The following is a 22854-nucleotide window of genomic DNA, read 5'->3' on the forward strand; positions in this document are numbered from 1 at the left end:
ATCATTCAGCACAAGTCGTTATGCAAAGGATAAGCAAATTACTGTATAACTGTTAACAGTCCTTCAAAAGAGGTTTCAAATTCAATCAGACATATTCCCAGCAGAGACGAAAAATGAAAATGCAGGAAATTGGAAAGCTTCAACAGGTCAACCAGAATTTGAAAGCGAAGGCATATTAAGTGTAACTGCTGTTGGCTGTGTCGTCCTTCAGATAAGACATTAAACTAAGGTCTCCTGTATGTCTGTCCAGGCGGACTTTAAAGATCCCATGGCAGTTTTCGAAAGAAGTCTCTCCTGGTATCCTAACCAACAATCCCCCAAATAACAATCCCTCTCAGTCCACAGCTTTTGTGGGACATTGCTGTACGCATATTGGATACCGCATTCACCCACAAAATAAACAGTCACACCTCCTTACAATATATCTTGTGAATCACTTTTAGATGTCTTGGCACTACATCAAATGCAAAGATTATTATTATTGACAATGCAGGACTGTCTAGCTTGCAAACATCCGACATGCTGCTGCCAATAATGCTCCATTGTTAGCCAACGTGAGCTGTGCTTTTGTGGGATTGGTCAATTTTTTTAAAACCACCTCCTTAAATGGTTGCACATGCAACGAGTGTCAAATATTCCATCTCGTGATGCGGCTGAGACCTGTTAAAACTCATACACCACCTTAGTTTCACTGTCGGTTGGAAACCAGAGTACTTCTGGTAATTGTATGGTGATAAATTGTGAAGCATTAACATAAATGTAGTTCCTTTGCTTATACAGAATCATATAGCATCCACACACACGCACACATCTTGTAAGACATGGCTCCCAACTTTGTCCTTATTATTAGCCTTTGGAACTCACTTCTTAAAAACATTTGCTTCAAGTTTTAGCAGTTCTGGACAGATAGGTGGATAATTATCTTTTTAAAATGAAGCAAAGAAAATGAAAAAAAATTACCTAATTGTAGAAATAGATTGGCCGTTACGACTCCAATGAGATTTCCCTCATCTCGAACGCCTACAGTAAATGTGACATTTCATTAACCTCAAGTTCAATGCAGAACATCTAAAGAGAATCCAGTGCTGTCGTCTTGTTGAAGATAATCCAGTGCTTAGGTCTTCCTTTGATTGAAAGAGCCCATTATCATTTCACCTTCCTCAGTTGCAACCAAACTCAGACATCCAAAGAATGAAGAAGGTCACCTAAGAAACACAAATACATACAAGTTAAATACCTTAATTCATTTCTCTTGGCTTGCTTTTAAATTCCTCAAAAACTTCATTAGACCAGTATTTTAAAAACCTATGACCACAGTCTAAAACTTGTTTTTGCAACAGTCTAAATGTAATTGAACTCTTTCAATAGTTTCCAATGTGTTCCATAATCAACACAGTAAAACTATTGTAAAACTAATTTCTGCAATAAAGACATCAATCCTGAAAAGATTGCCTAAATTGTTTAAGACATATTTAAAATAAAGGAGATTAGAATATTCCAATTTATATGTTGTACTTTACACAGAGCCATGTCTTATGTTATTTTTACAGTCACACAGAGATCTGCAAGCGCTACATTCTAGAATCACACAGCACAGAAAAAGACCGTTCTGTCTATCGTACCTATGCCGGCTCTTTGAAAGAGCTACCAACTAGTCACACTCCCCTGCTCTTACCCCATTGCCCTGCAAATTTTTCCTTTATAGGTACCTTTCCAATTCCCTTTTGAAAGCTATCAGGAAGCCCATTCCAGAGCGTAACAACTCTCCCCTCTGGTTCTTTTGCCAATTATCTTAAATCTGCATCCTCTGGTTACTGACCTACCCGCCAGAGGAAACAGTTTTTCCCTATCTACTCTATCAAAAGCCCTCATAATTTTGAACACTGCGATTAAATCTCCCCTCAACCTTCCCTGCTCTAATAATATAATAATAATAATCTTTGCATTTGATATTGCGCCTTATCACGTCATTGAGATGTCTCAAAGCAGATCACAAAATATATTTTAAACTGGATTGACTGTATTTTGTGGGCAAAATGCGGCAATCAATTACCCACAGCAGTGTCTCACAAACAGTCATGGATTGAGGGACCANTTTTTTTTAGGGATTACCCCCGGAAAACAATCTGCCAATCAACTAATAAACGGAGTTCCTACTTACTGCTAGGTAAACAGGAGTGTGGAGTAAGGATATTTGCCTAAGATTTCACCCTGCCTGGGAATTGAACCTGGGTCCTCTCACTTGCAAGGCAAGCGTGCTAACCACGAACCACTTTAAGCACTCCACGAAGGGAGCTACATAAATGCTAGTTCTTGTTGTAAGATACAGGACTAATGGCCTATTAAGGAGAATAATCCCAGCCTGTCTAGTCTCTCAACATAATTGTAGTCTCTGTGGTATAATTCATAAATGTCCTCTGTGCTGTCTCCAAGGCCCTAACATCCTTCCTAAAGTGTGGTGCCCAGAATTCGACACAATACTCCAGCTGAGGCCTAACCAGTGATTTGTAAAGGTTTAACATAACTTCCTTGCTTTTATACTCTATGCCTCTATTTATAGAGCCAAGGAACCCATAACCTTTTTCAACAGCTTTGTCAATTTGTCCTACCACCTGGACTTGTCCTGCCACACCTCTGTATTCATCTGGGAATTTAATACACAATATGGTCTAAAGTTCAGTGAATTCTAATGGTACTCATTAATAAGGAAGCAGGAGGCAACTCATCCGACGCAATCTACTTCTGAAGCACTCTGACGTATAATCTGAAATTTATAATCCTTATAATCCTTAGATTTCATGCAGCACCATTCACTCCAGCAAGTCATCTTAGACTGCTTCACTGGAAATATGACAAAGTATTGTGATTGTGGATTTGGTAGGAGAACAGATTAAAATTGTAATATTCAAATCTCTTCTTTTTAAAGTATGATGTAAAATGACAAACAGAAGAAGCAATGATTGGATGAATTAATGCTCTTTAGCCTTGAAAAGAGACATCTCAGATGGAAACTTCTTTAAGATTTTAAATAGAATCGAGAAAGTAAACCTAAAACAGTACTTTCAGATATGCCAAGGCGTCAGAATAAGGTGATACAGATTTAGAGTTTCAAAGATCAATTTCAGGGCAAATAAAGTAAAGTATTCTTTACTCAGAGGGAAAATAGCAAGTGGAACAAGTTAGCACATAAGTGGCTGAGGCCAGGAAACTGGACTAATTTCAGAAATACTTGATACTGAGTCCTGTAGCTCAGTGGTTAGAGCACTCGCCTCGCAAGCGAGAGACCTGGATTCGATTCCCGGCAGGGCGAAACCTTGGACAAGTTTCCTTACTCCACACACGCCTGATAACAATCCCTCAAGAAAAAAAACAATAACAAATTGGTCATTTCAATCCACGACTGTTTGTGGGACACTGCTATGTGCAATTGGCTGCTGTGTTTCACCCACAAAATATAGTCAATTCACTTTACAGTATATTCTGTGAAGCGTTTTGAGACATCGCGAAGATATGATAAGGCGCCACATCAAATGCAAGAATTATTATTAATATTATTTATTACACATTCTAGAATGAACTCTGAAGTGAACATCTGGAACCTCTTCCTCTTATGTGAATCGTATCAACCAGAAACCATCTTTAACAGTAATACTTGACTACACGTTGTGCCATAATTGCAACCATCATACACAATCATGTTTGGTGTAATATATTGGATGAACTCATTGACTCGAGATCCATGACATTACGTAAGCTAAGGAATCAATGATTGAGTAAAGCCATAAACACAATCGCTATTTCATTCTTATTATTAGCCTTTTGACACTATTTTGGACATCCTGTGAAGAAATTCTTGACAGAAGATCAGTGGGATTTCAATCTTGACCAAAACAGGTTATTTACTTAATTTTTAAAAACTTACAGAAAGTTAGATAAGAAATGAGCACAGACTGGGACAATAGTAATTGTAAAGAAAATTATACAAAATGAGACAAAAATCAAAGGAGTAATCTTTTAGATCAGGTTTACTCATCTCTAATATTAAGACCAATTTTATTGGTGCACTTCAATCTTGCGAGAACAAAAGAGATCATAATAGGTGACAGTGTGAGCTACACAAACATGGCTTGCTTTTCACTCTCATTCCTCTTTAGAGAATTCCTTAATTTCTTCAGAATTGAACAGAACACAACAAAGCAAGTCATAAACTCCAACTTTTAAGTGTCAGTAGTGACACTGTTGGTAGCTATTGTCATTCTGCAACTAAAATGATACAACAGAAACTTCTCTTGGTTTTAGAGATATTCTGATTTTTAGATTCTAGACTTATGTCAACATGCATAAATACATGACTCTTGTGCTACACAAAGTAAATAGCTGCTCTGGGAGTTGAACCACACTATTGAAACTGCATCACAATATATAATGCACAGAATCTGACTGAGTTTTATTAAAAATACATTTGTACTCAACGTTAGCTAAACAGTACATTTAAACATTTAAAAAGAATAATCTTGATGATGATTATCTCCTTTGTCTGGATTGATCTAATAAAATAAGTTTGGGGACCTCACAAGTGCTTAGTAGGAATATAATAATAATACTCCTTGCATATGATATAGCGCCTTTCATGTCTTCTAAATAATAATAATAATAATAATAATAATCCTTGCATTTGATACAGCGCTTTTCACGTCGGGAGGACATCCCAAAGCGCTTCACAGAACACACTGTAAAGTGAATTGACTGTATATTTGTGGGCGGACGCGGCAGCCAATTGCGCACAGCAGTGTCCCACAAACAGTGGTTTGAAGTGACCAATTTATTATAGTTTTATTTTCTTGAGGGATTATTATCAGGCGTGTGGAGTAAGGAAACTTGCCCAAGTTCTCAGCCTGCCGAGAATCGAACCCAGGTCTCTTGCTTGCAAAGCAAGTACTCTAACCATTGAGCTACAGGACTCCACATAACATACAATGTCAACTCGCCACAAGTTTGCCTGAAATTGTCTCATCAGATGCTGAAAGGCTGTAAAAATGGTTCGCGTGGGAAGGGGAAATGTCACAATCTCAAGACATTTGGGCTTTTGGCACATTATTCGGCAAATTAAAGAGAGCATTACTCTCGACATCTGGCTCTTTACCAAATCTTAGATGTGCATCAGCCTGGCTCAGCTTGTCACATCTGAGTCAGAAGGATTTGGGTTCAAATGTCATGTAAATCCTGTGAAGCGATTTGAGACATCCATCTGACCTGATAAGGCACTATACCAAATGCAGGGATGATTCTTACTATCTCATCTGGTAAAGATTGACTTAGCACAATCTCCTTTCCTTGTGAAGCTGGTTTGAATCCTGTTCCGATAATGGGATGAAAGTTTGCCCTATACAGTTGCTATAAAAGCCTTATGTGAATTGTGTATCTCAGTCCAGTGCCTAGTGGGGATAGTCCTATTTCATAAATTTGCTCCAAATTCAATACTAAATGGCATTGTCACTGAGTGCCTATAAGATTATTGGGACTGGAGATAGTTTGGTGCAGAAGGGCACCACACTCTTCTGGTCTTCTGATGCTAAACTGTGGCAGATGAGAGGGAGATTTCCTCTGTATTTGGCTATGCTATTTACGTCTGTCAATGCTTAATACTGACATTGCACAGTTGTAGATTGGAAAATGTTCTCTTCCCCAGTGTTGACATCTCTTGGCTTAATCAGCACCAAGATACATCAAAGTAAAGCTTTGTGCCACAATCTCTAAATGCGTGATCCATGACTTGACCACATTTGAATTGCTTTCCTATTACTCAAATATGTTAGGAATTTATACTTTTAACTAGCAGAATAGCCAGACTCCCCCTCCACCCCCGATGCCACAAAAACCATTGAAGGAAGTTGGGCCATTTGCTGCACTTACCAACTAAAATAATGGTTTCCAAACAAAGTAGGTCAGTCAAAATTAATTAATCACAATTTGTGACATAAATTGAAGTGACAGATTTCCCAGTGACAAAAGTTGCAAAACTGGTATTCCTAGTTTATTGACAATGAGTCACCCTATAATAAGTTGATTCTTATCTCAGATAAGTGAACATACTTAATTTCTATAAGGTTAAAACCTATGTCCATAGTTACATAAAGGCATTTAAATATTGAAATTTCCTAATAATATAATAATAATTCTTGCATTTGATATAGTGCCTTATCACGTTGAAATCTTTTTGAGTGAAAATGCTGCAGTATTATTTTTTCTGTAAAGTGTGGTAACTGTGTATTTGTAGGCGAAAGTGGCAAGATCAGCAACCCCTACAACATAGTGCTGGCCCAGTACTGCACTGGAGTATCAGCCAAGAGCTCAAAGTTCCTACATGGGGCTTGAACTCACATTATTCTGACTCAGAGTCAAGAATACGCTACCAACTAGTTAGGTTGGCATTGAAATGGGACACTATAAATGAACTGGTTAACAGAATTCCAAACAATTTGTTGGAATTCCCATCAACCCTTGGAAATTCTACTTCTTGTGTGATAGGTTTCCATTTACAGGAAAGAGTTCCCACTCACATAGCTCAAAATCCTTATTAAGGAATCCACTTAAGGAATATCACAAATTAGGCTACAAAAATTGTCACTGTTTATGAGGAATTTACTTTCTCTTACCTAACGCTGTTCCACAGAGGTGTAAAAAAGAATAAAAGGAATTAAAAAAAACATAATTTATACTATGTCCGTGTACTCTGGGCTTATGGTACAACATATTAACAACAGAAAAATTTACAACCTAAATATGGAAAGTGTTATAATCAGCCGCTTGAGAAGAGCAGAGGCTTTTAATGTCCCAAGGATACTCCAACATTGAGTCATCCAATCATTTTCTAAATTTTACCAACCTTTCCCAAAAATAATAATATTAATCTTTGCATTGATATAGCTCCTTATCATGCTGTCAAGACATCTCAAAGTGCTTTATACAATAGACTGTAAAATGATTTGGCTGAATTTCGTGGGCAAAACACGGCAGCCTCTTTTGCTTACAGCTATGTCCACAAACAGCCATGGAGCAAGTAACCAATTTTAATTGTGAAAATTGTTGGCAGAACACCAGGAGAACCTCCTTTCTTTTATAGAATAGTGCCATGGGATCTTTAACGTCCACCTGGACAGGTAGGGGACTCGATTTAAAGTCTCATCGAAAGGATGGCACCTCCGACATTGCAACGCACCCCCAATGCTGCACTGGAGTGTCAGCTTACACAATGTGATACCAAGTCCCGGTAAGAGTGCCACCTCTGAACCAGGCTGGCACACTAGAATCATATTTGAAGTCTGGTCTTTCTTTATGAGAGAAAAAGTGGACATAAATAGTCAATAATGAAGTGGCATGTCTTACGTATAATAATCGAAGACTGGATTTATACATTTGCAATATCTTGCTGGACTTATCAGCCACAATAACAAAGACCACGGCAGGAACGGGCAGAAAAAAAGTGCGAACTTTCCTTTAAAATATGACCTTAATGATTATCATCATGATTGCAAATTTGCACAGCTTCTCATTTGATGTATGTATAGCCATATGAGCTAGGACAGTGAGTTGGAAAATCTTTATTTCCTCTCATCTCCTGGAGGCAGTGATATCATAGACAGTGGGTGACTAGGGGCCTCCCAGCTGCTTGGGGCTGCTCTCCCAACTCATTGTTGGAAACTGCCCACTCGGGTCTAGCAGCTGCTCATTGGGGTGTCCTCACCCGTGATGGCCGATGGACCTGTCAGTCAAGCCGCTTGTCTTAAAGGAGTTGACCTTTAACTGAGTTTTACTAACCTCTCCACACCCTCCCCCCCACAAGAATCACACACCTATAAGTGATACACAGTGAATCTAGATGGGTCTCCACTCCTCTTCTCCCATGCCCAAATGGCCATTCCTGCATCCCACTGGACTGAGCAATCGCAGGCTATTCCACTATTTTCAATTCGATCACATAATGTCACTTTCTGGCAGAGGAGATCACAGAGTAATGATCAGGAGCGAGGCAACAGAGACTGACGGTAGCCCCTAATCACTGCCGATGAAGCTCGCACCTCTCTGGTTCTTGTGGCTCAGTATCACGGGAACAATAACAACAACAACTTGAATTTATTTTGCCCCCCCCACGCAGGCTAGCGTCTCAGCATGCTTATCATCAAAGTAGCTGTAGAAAAAAATACTTTCATGAGAGTTTTGTGAAGAGCAGAGAGAAAAAAGGAGATATGAAAACTGAAATGTAGAATGGATTATCCAATTCCAATCCAGTGTTACTGGCACAAGCAACTTTAAAGCTTTTACCTCATTGATGGTTTGACACCCTGCACTGCAGACTGCTGTGACCTGACCACTCACCACACACAGCTGTTTTTAATCTACCTCAAGCATTTCTTGTACTATTTGTCAATACAAGGTGGAACAAACTGGTAATGTCTTTGATATGGTGAAATTAGATCATCCAGTAGTGTTACACTTGTTTAAGGGGTCACACTGATGAGAGTTGAGCATATTGTAAACAGTTCTATCTGTTGATTGACATTTCTGGCTGGTCCAGGAGATACGTCTGGTGAAAAATTAAAAATTGCTTTGTTTGTGTTGAGCGATATCTGTGCCATGCACTCAAGAGCTAAAGAGCTTGGACATGCCAGAGCATGAAATTGCAAAGGATTCTGGAAATGTAATTGTTTAATAGGGCAGTAGCAGGTCTCACCTCCCTTGATCTGACCTGGATTTGACCTCCAATCATGCTGTAAAAATATTGTTGTCCTAACTTGTCCCTTATCTAAGTGATTTTCTTCCTCTATTTCTCTTGTCTGTTAAAACTGCATCAAATTCCAAGAAAGGGAAGTTGGGCAACCGCATTAGTTTCTTATAAAAAGACAAATAGCTCAGATTTTGTTCAACTTATTTTCACATTGGTATCCCCCACTTTGTTGGGTCCTCACCACACTGCACAGCACAGCTGACTGAATGGGGCAGGGTAAGAGGTTAAGCAGTTTCCAATGCTTAAGGTGAACCGGTTGCTCAGAGTTGAACCAGAGCTCAGTGAATTTGCTGCTGCATTCCCTGAAGAAGAGCTTCACTAGCTCCATCCATACATAGGGCCTCTGTTACACAGAGTGGCTCAGCTCAAAAACTTGCACTTGGAAAATTAATTATCTGAACCCACATTGCAGCACTTAACAGTGCGCAGATTACAATATCTCTTTTCAGTCATTGTCCTCCCAGTCATAAAACCCAAGGCAGGACTTCAAGCTCACATCTCAAATTAATACTCTAGTGCAATACTGAAGGGATTATTGTTGGAGTTGCAGACATTAAAGATCCAATGATAACACAATTTTAGAAAATAAAGAAGTTTCTCCTGGTATTCCAGCCAACCATCTACAAAATTGATTAGTTATTCACTTCATGGCTGTTTGTGCTGGGTGTAAATTGGTTTCCATGATAAATTTACAACCTATAAACCTATAAATTTACAGTCAGTATATTTGAAACAATTCATCCTGTAATGCTTTCTGAGATGTTAGAGCATTGAAGATTTGATATTGATTACATAAATTCTTATTATAGTTGTGTGGTCCCTTCTCCACCTCGAACTTCAATGTGTAGTAGGAAATATTACGTCTTCAGTACTTCTACAATTGCAATCATAGTGACAAATGCAACACTGAACAGGCAAAACTGTTCTTGCCAAAACTGAGATCTAAAGAAACAATTGATTTGAGACCAAGAACATGATGCATTTATACAGTGGCTTTCATGTAAAAGAATATTTAAAGATCTTGACAAATGTATTGGTGGACGCTGAGCAATGGAAATAATATTGTTTTGGACAGCCAAATATCTGACACTTGTGGAAACCCATTACCCTGATTAAGGCTTGTGCAAGGAAGGGGAAGAGAAGCAATAAACAGAAACAGAATGGAGGGAATGGGCTGGACAAGACTGGTCAGGCCACCACATCGCAGCACTCCCCGCCCTAATTTCAATTAACATCCAAACATGAGGGTTAGATTACGTCCGCCATGATTTATGATTTATTGTGTGCCAAAAAGTGAAACATTAACAAAAGTGCTTTGCAAGGGCAAATAGATAAAGCAATCATGAAACTTATCATATGTCAATCATTCAAAATGATACTATTATTACTGCAACCATGGCACAATTAATCAAAACGCAAAGCAATACAGTTACTATGGGGCCGACGGTCTTACAATTCCTTTTTTAATAAATGATTGCTCTAAATTTCTCCCCTCTGCTGATTCAGGTTTGCACCTCAACCGCATAGTAATGAGCTGAGGTCCAAAGTTCCATTTTCTTAGTCTGGAAGACCATTTTGCTTTAAATATTAACATAACATAACATGTAGGAGCAGGAGTAGGCCATTCGGTCCTTCGAGCCTGTCCCGCCATTCAATCATGGCTGATTTTCTAATCTAACTCCAGCTAATAACCTAACCCTGCCTTATCCCCATATCCCTTAATCCCTTTTTCAATAAGAAATGTATCTACCCCAGTCTTGAATATGTTCAAGGACTGAGCATCAACAGCCCTTTGGGGTGTTCCATACATTCACCACCCTTCGAGTGAAGAAGTTGTTCCTCAACTCAGTGCGAAAGGGCTGACGTCTGATTATTCTCTCCCCTCACCCTCGCTAGGACAAGGGTCATGGGACAATAGTATTCCCCAAATAGCACTCGACTGAGATCAATGTAGCATAGACTAGCCTGCTTAAATGTAATTACTTCTTGAATTCACACCAGTAACATTTCAGTGCTTTGTAAATAAAAGCACCACAATTGCATATTTTGTATTCAGTATAACATTTACCTTCGATGCAAATTAAATCTTGGATGTTAAAAATCCCATAAAACTATTTGAAAAGAGAGTTCCTCCCAGTGTTCTGTGAAATAATCTTCTGGATAACATTGATCATTCACTTCATGGCTATTTGGGGGAAATTGTTGTGCCCAAATTGGTTGCTACTAATATCGAGTCATGACAAATTATAGTAAAGCCTGTGAAGCGCTTTGAGATCATTTGACAATGTAATAAAGGTACATCAAATGCGAGGATTATTTTTATCTTGGTTCAGTTCAGAATACTCTGTACAGTAAGTTAAACTACGAGGCACGCAGCACATCAAAACTCTGGATTACAAAGATTTGTTTCACAATGGTGATCTAAACTATTTATAGAGATACGTTTCTCATTGAACTGAAGTTAATTATAAAAATAAAAGTTATCATCTGTAGCTTTTAACAAACAAACACTTCACCACAAAGAAATTCCTTTTGTCTATTTTTGTGAGATTAATCTCACATTAATAATGTCAGGTTTAAACCCATACAGTACAAATAACCCATTTTATGCAAACTCTCAGAACAAGAAAATATTAAAAGCAAACCGTACTCTAAAAATGACTAATTCTCTTTCTTGTATTTATCAAGATAATGTATTTTAGTTACTCATTATAGTATTACAGCTTTAATTTGTGCCTTTTCGCTACTATTATTTAAATACCCATCAAAGTTCACTGGGTTTAATGCAATAACTTGTTAAATTTTCAGGACTGATTGAGAAATATTAGAAACAGATTCCTTTATTGAATAAAAGAGCAACTTTTAATGCCATGATATTTATGGCCTAATACTCTTTAGAGATTAGCATTTTCATCCTCTTCTTTAATATAGATTCTTCATTTAGAATGTAAGAATAGGAAACACATGTACTTCATGGATGGGATAGTACTTGCCAAGAGGGAAGCTGAAAGAGATAAAGGGATATTTGTTGACTCATCAAGGACCATGTTAAAAGAGTGTGAGACAGCAATGATGGGTGCTGGGTTATATTGCTAAATCAGTTGAGTTTAGATCCCAGATGTCATACTCAGGCTGCATATTGCTCTGGTCAAGCCACACCTAGAGTATTGCATACAGTTCTGGTCACTGTAAAATAGTGGGTAGGGGGGTAACTTCCGAGGCATGCAAAGGTCATCCAGTCTTGTCCAGTTCCGTGGCTTTATTATGAGTCATTTTATTTTTAACCATCTCCTCAAATACCACAGAACTAATAGCATTTTTCAATCATAGCCTGTCCAATCTCAGGCCCTCCTTTATTTCTTGCTAGGAGGTGCTCGATGGCAACTTGTAGTTTGTAATGTTCAAGCTATGTGAAAGGTGTTATAATAATAATCCTTGCATTTGATATAGCGCCTTATCACGTCTTCGAGACGTCTCAAAGCGCTTCACAGAATATACTGTAACGTGAATTGACTGTATATTTTGTGGGCGAAACGCTGCAGCCAATTGTGCACAGCAGTGTCCCATAAACAGCTGTGGATTGAGTGACTATTATTAGTTTTTTGTGAAGGGATTATTATCTCCGGAATGCGATTTGCTGATCAAGTAATATCCAAGTTCCTACTTACTGCTAGGCAAACAGAGGCATATGTGTGGAATAAGAAAACTTGCCCAACATTTCACCCAGCCCAGAAATCAAACCCAGGTCCTCTTGCTTGCGAGCTGAGTACTCTAACCACTATGCTACAGGTCTCCACATATTGCAAAAGATAACTAATCAACCCAATTTTTTTGAGGGAGAAAAAAAAAGCAATTTTAACTCTTTAATTAAAAGTCAGCAAATGTCTCGACAGAATGCCTTTCTCACAGGGCAGATATCCGTTTGCATGTAGCGGAGCTAATAAAAAACATCCTGCGAATATGACAATAATATTTCACAAGGTGTCATAGCTTTCACCACCACTTACAAAATATATTTACATAAAAACATTTCCTCCTCCCCTTTAGATTTCCCCCACATTAATATCCTCTTAATTTATAGTTCTATATTTTACACACTTACATATATATATTTTAAACTTATTTTCTTTTTAAATGGTTCATTTTAACCCCTTCTTTCCTTTGTCTCCAAACACCCCTTTTCCCCCTCTATAATGATAATAAACTTTGCATTTGATATAGTCGTTGAGCCGTGTCGAAGCACTTCACAAGATATACTGACTGTCAAGCACAGTGACTGTATATTTTGTAGCTAAACACGGCAGCCAATTGCGCAAAGCAGTGTCCCATAAACAGTCGTGGATTGAGTGACCTAATTATTATTAATATTTTCTAAATAGATTATCACCTCTGGAAAAGCGATCCACCAACTGACTAACAAGGTTCCTACTTTCTGAAAGGTAAACAGAAGTGTGTGGAAAAAGGAAACTTGCTTAAGGTTTCGCCCTGACCCGAACCGGGTATAGAACCATGTATAGAAGTGTACATGGCTATAAATATACTGGGGGTCATTCAAATATTCTTAAAGTACTTCACTCTCTTGCTAGGTGTCCAAACTGACTGATGAAACACAGAGGAGAAAGGGGCAGTGCAATGTTTATTATCACAAAGCAGAAGTTGTTCTTTTAATAGAGGAAGTTCTAAGGAACAAAGCAAATCATATCATGGAACTAACAAGGCTTCCAACCTAATGATACAAAACAAACTGAGGGAATTAGTATAAAGAAAAATTGAATTTTGTTGAATTAATGATGAATAATGGGTCAACTGAATAACCTTCAGAAAACATGCAATGTGAGAAAATCCTCAGGTTGCTCAAGGGAATGATATTTATATCAATTACAACCCAGAAACAGGCTATTCAGCTCAACTGGTGTTTGCTCGTGTTCATATTCCACGTACGAGTCTCCATCCACTCCTAGAATATGTTGATTATCTAAAAGATTATATTTCTAGAGTGGAGTTCCTGTGGGTACGGGTGATGTACTTCCATTTACAAAAAGTCCCTGTTTGGGTCTTGGAGTTGATATTCAGAAATCACGTTAGAAATGGCTGTTTCATGTGCACGAACAAGGCAAATGTTTTTTTAATGCATGTTATCAATGTTGCTAAACCTAGCTAGCTTGGGAATTTTCAAGCCTCTATGTCAAAAGTAGAACCATGTATAGAAGTGGGTAGGATTCTTATCTTGCCACAGAAATTGATCTCACCCCTGAAAATGAGATGAAAGCAAAATGGTGTCACCCTAGCTCAGTTGGTAGCCTCTCAGTTAGAAGGTTGTAGGTTCAAGCCCCAACTCGGGACTTTGAGCTCATAATCTAAGTTGATGCTTCAATGTACTTCTGGGAAAAACTGCATTGTCAGACGTGGTGACCTTCAGATGAGAGTTAAACCAAAGTCTGTCTGCCTGGTTTGGTAGACATTAAAGTTCCCATGACACAAGTCAAAAAGAGAAAGGAGTTTCTTCTGATTTCCTAGCCAAGAATCCCTCAGATAAAATCAACCATTCACTTCATAACTGTGGGACATTGCTGTGTGCAAATTGGCTGCCAGACTCATATATAAATACACAGTTTCTACACTTTACAGAAAAATGCTGTGAAGCACTTTAAGATGTTTTGATGATGTGATAAGGCACCATATCAAATACAAGGATCATTTATCATTTTTTTTGAATACTGGGTTATTGCAATGTGACTTGGGTCAGGAGATTGTCAGGATAATTAAACTTTCCCGAGACATTCATTGTTGATGTTGGTTTTAAAATTGATTTCCTTTGAAAAAAAATTGGTTAACCATATGAATCAAGTAATTAATTGAAGGTATTATTATACTTTGTTATTCTTGTTGGATGCAACATAACAGTATTTGTATTAAAGGCTACAGGATGCGAGCACTAGAAAAGCATATAACTGAAAAAGGATATGACTACAATGTACTACTACAAATGTAGGAAACTTTTCCCTCTTGGATTCTGTCCATAGAGGGTGGAGATCGAATCACTTCCACACCAAGCACTCCCTTTCCTCCAGTCAACTCTGGGCAAAACATCTCAGTCAGTCAGGGAGAAGGTGCAGGGTACATTGTACATGCCTTCATCTGAGAAAGGCAAACAAGAAGGGAGGAAGGAGGCAGCAACATAACCTTTTAAAACACATCAAAAATTCACTTCAAAGTCCATTGATCACCAGAAATAAACATTTTAACCCACACAGAGGTAATTAATCCTCATTGATAGAAGCCAAATATATATATAGATGTGCATAACATGGACTCAAATCAGTCTAGGCACACGATGGTCCTGGGTGAATTGAAGTACTTAGTCAATTCACTTTACAGTATATTCTGTGAATCGCTTTGTGACGTCTTGTAGACAGTGGCTTGGGACAGTACATCTTTGTGCTTGCTTCTGCCCTTACCTTGGAGTCCTGTATCTCCGTGGTTAGAGCAGTCACCTAACAAGCGAGAGACCTGGATTTGATTCCTGGGTTCAACATTAATAACAATGAAAAATGTCCGATTGTCTATCTGTCCGTCCCGCCTCAGCCCTGAACTCAGATGAGGTAACTCAGAGTGTACCAGAAGTGACCTTGGAGCATCCTGGTCTAGGTCTAAGGCTTGTGGAGTACTGTAGCTCGGTGGCTAGAGCATTCGCCTCGCATGTGAGAGTACCTGGGTTCGATTCCCGGCAGGGCGAAATGTTGAGCAAGTTTCCTTCCTCCACACGCCTCTGTTTACCTAGCAGTAAGTAGGAACCCAGTTTTTAGTCGATTGGTGGATCACTTTTCCAGGGATAATAATTCCTTCAACAAATAATAATAATGAATTGGTCACTTCAATCCACGACTGTTTGTGGGACACTGCTGTGCACAATTGACTGTCGTGTTTCGCCCATAAAATATAGTCAATTCACTTTACAGTATATTTGTGAAGTGTTTTGGGACTCTCAAAGACGTGATAAAGTACTATATCAAATACAAGAATTATTATTTTTATTACCAAAGAGGTAGTAAGACTAGTTTAGGCATTAGCAATACATACATAACACAGTATAAATACACTTTTAATGGTAATATCACAGTGGCTGGACATCTGTATACCTGACAACATAGGCGAGACAGAAATCTGTCTAAATTTTCTATCTAAACAGCTCAGTGCAAAAGCCTTCAGTTATTGGAAATTTGTTGTTAGCTTTACATATACCGAATATATTGGAGCCTGAGAAACCTGAACACTTTAACATTTGATCAATCATCTTAACAAATATTTGTAGAGGATATCTCCTCTTGGATCCAGTTTCTGCTTCTAACAACCTGAATCATCCTGGTTTGTGGATCCCTGACTGTCCAGCATCTTAGGACTTCCTACTGACATGGACTGTGCTATACAAATGTCATTTGTTCTTGTTGTTAGTGTTGATCACTGTATAATATGTTTATTTTACAATGAAGCCAGCTCAATAGAAATGTTACTATCTGCAGAAAATTAAACCATATTTTAAAAAAAAGGAGAAATAAATATTTGTACGCCACTCCATATCGTTGTTGTTGTTGAAATTTGTATGTGACAGGTCTTAATATTTCAATGGATAATGCATTATGGCACAATGCTTGTGTGTAACAATGGTAACTTGTAACAATGGAATTTGTAAAATGAATTGTCTTTCACAAATTGCCTTTGCTCCATTGCTCGAGGTAGAAGTTTGACCTATAATCTCAATGGACAGAGGAAAAAAACCTAACTTCCCTTATGAGGCTGAAGGAAAACTGAGGTCCACGCAAGGTCCATAGCTGTCCTGGAAAAAGGAATGGCAAAAGGCCAAGCAGACAATGACTTGATGACCTTAAGTTGAACCAAGTCAACCAAACCACATGTGTTGGGGCTTCTGATTAAAGTGCTCGCCAATAAGAAAAAAGCAACTTGTGTTGCAAACCTCATTTTTTGCAAACAAACTGCTGTATATGCCACCCCAACTCTTTTTTTCTGGTGGTGAGGTGCTAGGCACACTATCTTTCATCAGCAGCCTTTGTTCAACCCTAGTGTCTGAAGTCACAGTATAGGTGCTTACAGATAAAGTATTTTTTCAGGTTTTAGTGACACAATTATCCATGCTTACACCAAAGCAAGATCTCCACCTCTACCCTACTCCAGAGAAAGATTTTCTTTGTTGGGTTATGACATTTAGGTTAACAAACATTGTCTTATTTTCGGTATGTTATCTTATTATCTTAGTGTAGCTTCTGAATAGCTTCTGAGTAGCACTCTCACCTTTAAGTCAGAAAGTGGGTTCCAGCTCCATATCAGGACTTTGAGCTCATCATTGAAGCTACGACTTCAATGCAGTGTTGGGGTTGCGCTATATGGCAGGAGGTGCCATCATTCGCATGAGATATTAAACTGAGGTACCCTCTGCCTGTTCCAGTGGACATTAAAAATCCCATACACTACTCTATAAGAGAATAAAGTTTCTCTATGTGTTCTGCTCTGTGCAAACAGGCTGCCAGTTATGCATACAAATACACAGTCATTACATTTTACTGCAGTGACTTTTTACTGAGATATTTCTGTGTAATAAAATGCTATCGATATCAAATGCAAGGAACATTGACTTTTGTCACTGACCAGTACTAGTTTAACATGGTGCCCTCTTAATGTTTGTGCAGAATTATTGGTAAAATGAACAATCCTACGTGTATTGTTGACTCAGAACATATTGTGTTCAGTCACTATCAAGCAGCAGAATAAAGCAGATAAGTCACTCTCTGGAACATCAGAGTACGCGGGACTGATGAGTGTCTGTCAGAAATTATAGATTTAGTGGCCATTGTACTTAATAGTAGAATTGAAATTCTACTAAACCCATTTTCTTTTTTTCAGCAACGTATCTCAGGAGGTCAGTTACAGTGGAATTCACTCTTAGCAAGTCCAGTCATTTTGAGCATGTTGTAATGGAAACAAAGGAGCCATAGGACAGTTTTACATAGCTGTAACCTAATCAAATCGCCAGCATAAATTAAGTAAAGCTCTAATTATTTATTATCACTAAAGCTTCAGACTATATTCCAGGCTTGTACTACACCACCAAGGATTTGTTCTGTTTTACCACTTAAAAAAAGTGGTAAAAAAAAATCACTTTGGACTTCCAATTTCTCCCCTAATATCATGCAGTTGTCAGCAATGGAAGAGATAATAATAATAATAATCCTTGCATTTGATGTAGCACCTTATCACTTCTTCTAGACATCTTAAAGCACTTCACAGAATATACTGTAAAGTGAATTGACTATATTTTGTGGGCAAATGCGGCAGCCAATTGGGCACAGCAGTGTCCCAGAGATGGTCTGAACTAAAGATGACACCGCAACCTCTGTGAATCATGACCAATACATTTGAACCAAGTAGAACAAGAGGACATATGTTTATGTTTTAGAGACACAAAGGGCAATTTCAGGACAGACACCAGGACGATTTCTTTACTTACAGGGTAATTAACAAGTGGAACAGGTTGACACGAAAGGTTGTTAAGGCCAGGACACTAGATTCATTTAAATACATCTTGATGCTATGATGGGTGTTCTCTCCTCTCTCAACCTCTTTCTCCACATCCACTCTGCTACCCACACCCACGGTCACCTGCTCGACCTGGTGATCACCCGGGGCCTCAGCGTCTCGGATGTCACCATCACTGACAAGGCCAGCTCTGATCACCACTTCATCTTCCTCAACTCCCATATCCCTCTCCCCGCTGCCTCCAAACCTACCACCACCTTCTACCGCAAGTGGAAGAAGATCTCCCCGCAATCCCTCTCTGCTGCCCTGGAGTCCTCTGATCTCCTCCCCGTCTGGCCCACCTCTCGCAACAACCCACTTACTGCACTCACTCTTCTCCACAGCACCACACTCGATGCCCTTGTCCCCCTCACTTCCAGAACTGCCTCCTATTCCCGATCCTCACCATGGTTCACCAGTCACCTCTGCTCACTTAAGGGTCAGGTGCGGGCTGCCGAACGCGCTTGACTCAAATCCGGCCTAACGGTCCACCGCCACATCTGGCTGGACCTCATCACGACCTACCGCTCCGCTCGCACCTCGGCCAAATCATCCTTCTATTCCATATTAATCCTGGAGGTGAAAGGCAAACCCAGGCTCCTGTTCTCCACCACTAATCGGCTCCTCCGCCCTCCCTGACATGCCTCGCAGATACTTCCCTCCAATTCTCACTGCGAGAAAATGCTGGACTTCTGCTCAGGAGGGAAATCGAGGGAATCCGCTCAGCTGCCACTGTCCTCCCAACTTCCAACCCCCTCCCTATCCCCACCCCACACAAGTACCCATCTGACAACTACCCATCCCTCCTTCCACACCTTTGAACTTGTCACGCCCTCTTCTGTCTTCAATACGGTAAACTCCATGAAGTCCACCACCTGCTCCCTGAACCCCATCCCCAACCCCGTCCTTGAATCCCAGCTCCACCTTCTTGCCCCATTATTCACCGCTCCATGTCATCTGGCACTCTTCCTTCGCCCCTCAAAACAGCCACTATCACCTCCACCTTGAAAAAACCTTCCCTCGACCCATCAAAGCTATCTAGCTACCAGCCCATCTCAAATCTCCCTTTCCTATCCAAGGTCCTTGAGAGAGACTTTGCCTCCCAGCTTCACTCTTTCACAGCACGGAAACTGCTCTGGTCAAGGTCACAAACGACATCCTGACCATGTGTGACCAGGGTTCCCTCTGTCTCATCGTCCTCCTCGACCTCTCTGCCGCCTTTGACACCGAGGACCACTCAATCCTCCTCCACTGCCTCTCCTCCCACCTTAACCTTCAAGGTTCTGTCCTTGACTGGTTCAGGTCCTACCTTTCACACCGCCTCCACTTTGTCGCGGGAAACGGCTTCTCCTCCAGCTCCCGCACTGCCTCGTGCGGTATTCTTCAGGGGTCTGACCCCGGTCCCCTCCTCTTCACCCTCTACATGCTCCCCCTTGGTGACGTCATCCGCAGACATGAGATAAATTTCCACATATATGCGGATGACACCCAACTCTACCTCTCTGCCTCCACCCTGAACTCCAGGACTACTGAGGTCCTGACCGACTGCCTGTCCGACATCAAGTCCTGGACGAGGGCCAACTTTCTCCAACTCAACATCAGCAAGACCGAGGCCCTCCTGATTGGCTCGCACCAGTGCCTCCGCACCTCAGACGCTGGCAGCATCAGCCTTCATGGCTGCACACTCAAATTCACTAAGCCAGTCAGGAACCTGGGTGTCTTGTTTGACCTTGAACTGTCCTTTCTCCCCTACATCCGCACCATGACCGGAACTGCCTACCACCACCTCCGTAACATTGCCAGACTCCGACACTGCCTCAACCCTCAGGCTGCCGAAACCCTCACCCACGCATTCGTCACCTCAAGGCTTGATTACGGGAACTCCCTCCTCATCGGACTTCCGAACTCTTCCCTTCACAAGCTGCAGATCATCCAAAACTCTGCAGCTCATGTACTCTCACGCACCAGGCTCCGTGACCCCATCACTCCCACCCTCGCCCGACTCCACTGGCTCCCCATCCCCCAGAGGATCAAGTTCAAGATCCTTGTCCTCACCTTTAAGGCCATCCATGGCCTTGCCCCCTCCTACCTCTCTGACCTGCTGACTCCCTATCAACCTGCCCGCTCCCTCTGTTCATCGGACTCCGGTCTGCTCCATGTCTCCAACCCGAAACGCCCTACCATCGGTGTCTGGGCTTTCAGCCTCTCTGCCCCACACTCTGGTACTCCATCCCACGGTCCCTTTGCATCGCTTCCTCCCTTGCATCCTTCAAGGCCGGTCTCAAGACCCTTCTCTTCGACCGTGCCTTTGGTCTCCCTCCCACCTCTCTGCCTTCCCTCACCCCTACACCACCCCTCCTCCATGCTCGGGTCCCGACAGCTGACTGTTCAGCGCTTTGGGACGTCCTCCCGATGTGAAAGGCGCTCCACAAATTTTATTTTGTTGTTGTTGTTGTTTCCACCACTCTGGAAGTCGCCTGACATGTCGTGTCCCAAACTATTTACTGTATCCTGAGATATTATTTTCTAGCAAAAATCTATCTAATTTGTTCTTGAAACGAATGGTCAAATAGGCTGAAGGGCGTTCTTCATCTGAAACAATCTTCTGATCTTGTGATATAAAGCACAAGATTAGTGGCAGATTTTGCCACCAAGCATCCTACACCGGAGATAAAACAGTCACTAGACGGCACTTCAGCTTAACAGCTTCACACAAATTTAGAGGTCAGATAAGGCACTTTCCAAGGAACCAGCACTGAGAAGCTGTGAATTACAGGGTAACAAGTTCAATGGTTAGGAAGAAATCAACTGAATTTTCAATTATGTGATAATATTGCTGGTGATAATTATCATATCACATGGTGGTGGAAACATTATTATCCTTTATTGAGTTTTTACTTAGATTAGTTTCATCCTTTGCTCCCCTTCCCGCCTGAAGCTTTTGACTCATACTTTGTGTAAATGCTGGCTGCTTGGCAGTGCCTCATCCAAATGCCCATTCCTCATATCTGAGGGAAATGATGAGTGCTCTGGGATGTTACCCCGAATGAAAAGTGCAATAAGGGAAAAGTGCAAGTTGTTGTTGTTGAGGGCTGGCAAATTCTCTGACTGTGAAGTCATTACACTTTGTGAAGTGTAGTGACTGTGTATTTGTAAATAAACCCAGCAGCCAATTTGTACACAGCAATGTCCCACAAGCAGCCATGAAGTGAATGATCAATTTTATTTTGGAGAATTGGTGGCCAGGGTACTGCGAAAAAACTCCCTTCTCTTTTTAAATAGTGCCCTGAGATCTTTAACATCCACCTAAACAGGCAGACAAGACCTCTGTTTAACATCACATCCATATGATGCACCTTCAACAATGCAACATACTCCAACCTGCATTGGAGTGTCAGCTTAGACTATGTGAGTTCAAAGGCCCAACATAGGCTTTAACCCACAACCTTCTGACGCATAGACAAGTGCTATCAACTAAGTCAGCCTGACATAGCTGAAGTTTAGACTGATTTATTGTTCTTGGCTTATTACTTTGGATTTCGAGGCCAATTGTAGCGCTTTGCTTTGGCTGAGATCAGCTGTCACCATAGACCAGGGAGCAAATCTGATCTGTACAGCTCCAAATTGTAGCACTTTGCCTTGGCTGAGATCATCTGTCACCATAGACCAAGGAGCAAATCTGATCTGTTAGGTTCCATACCACGGTGGAGTACCTCAAATACGTTTACCCACTGAGCCATCAGGGGAGCCCCCTTTTTCAATCTTAAAGGTCGTGCTAAAGTTAGCTACATGGTTGCTATACAGTTTATGCCTCATAGCAATCAACTTAAATAAATGCTCGTTTCAGTCAGAAAGCGTATTACTTTTGCACAGGCAAGATGTGGTGCAAAATGAGAGTTGACAGTAAAGCTTCTTATTATGTCTCTAATTTCACTTTTCTAACACCTAGACATATGTTCTTTCAATAGGTCACTGTCTAGTTTTCAGCAGTGAAGATCAGGGTGATTTACTCTTTTGTAACCTTGTGTTCAAGGCTATTGTAGAATCCCTAATGTTGCCCCAGCTGAGATCATCTAAATCAACACAGACATGAAAGGCACTATAGCAAAGAAAGGAATTATTATTAATAATGATTAATTAATGACTAATTAATAATATGTGCTAATTCACTTTTCTTGGCTTTGAACCGTATCTACCACTCAGCTGCTCATCCTATTTGCACATCACAAACCTCATCACAATTCAACATGCTACCCAACTTAATGCTACATCTCCAAAGCACAAATAAGTACAATAATTTGCAGTTACATAGCACCTTTAACTTCAGAGAGCTGCACAGTGGCAGGGTTGGACACCATACAAGGGAGAGAGGGGAGATGACCAAAGACATGGTCAAAGAGGTAGGTCTTAAGGTGGGATTTAAAGATAAAGAGGGGGCAAGTCATAGGCATGGAACATCAGAGTAACTAAAGATACAGACA

The 22854-nt window shown here is 40.4% G+C and overlaps 1 long non-coding RNA gene across 1 annotated transcript in view; it reads right to left on the reverse strand.

Annotated features, from left to right (window-relative positions):
- Positions 1 to 22854, reverse strand: part of LOC103178942 — a 45669-nt gene that overhangs the window by 17412 nt on the left and 5403 nt on the right. Inside the window, exon 2 of the long non-coding RNA XR_487920.2 lies at positions 961 to 1205. This is a non-coding gene — a long non-coding RNA (uncharacterized LOC103178942). The remainder of the gene's footprint in view (positions 1 to 960; positions 1206 to 22854) is intronic.

The sequence above is a fragment of the Callorhinchus milii genome, unplaced genomic scaffold (assembly GCF_018977255.1).
Source record: "Callorhinchus milii isolate IMCB2004 unplaced genomic scaffold, IMCB_Cmil_1.0 Scaffold3, whole genome shotgun sequence".
NCBI lineage: Eukaryota > Metazoa > Chordata > Chondrichthyes > Chimaeriformes > Callorhinchidae > Callorhinchus > Callorhinchus milii.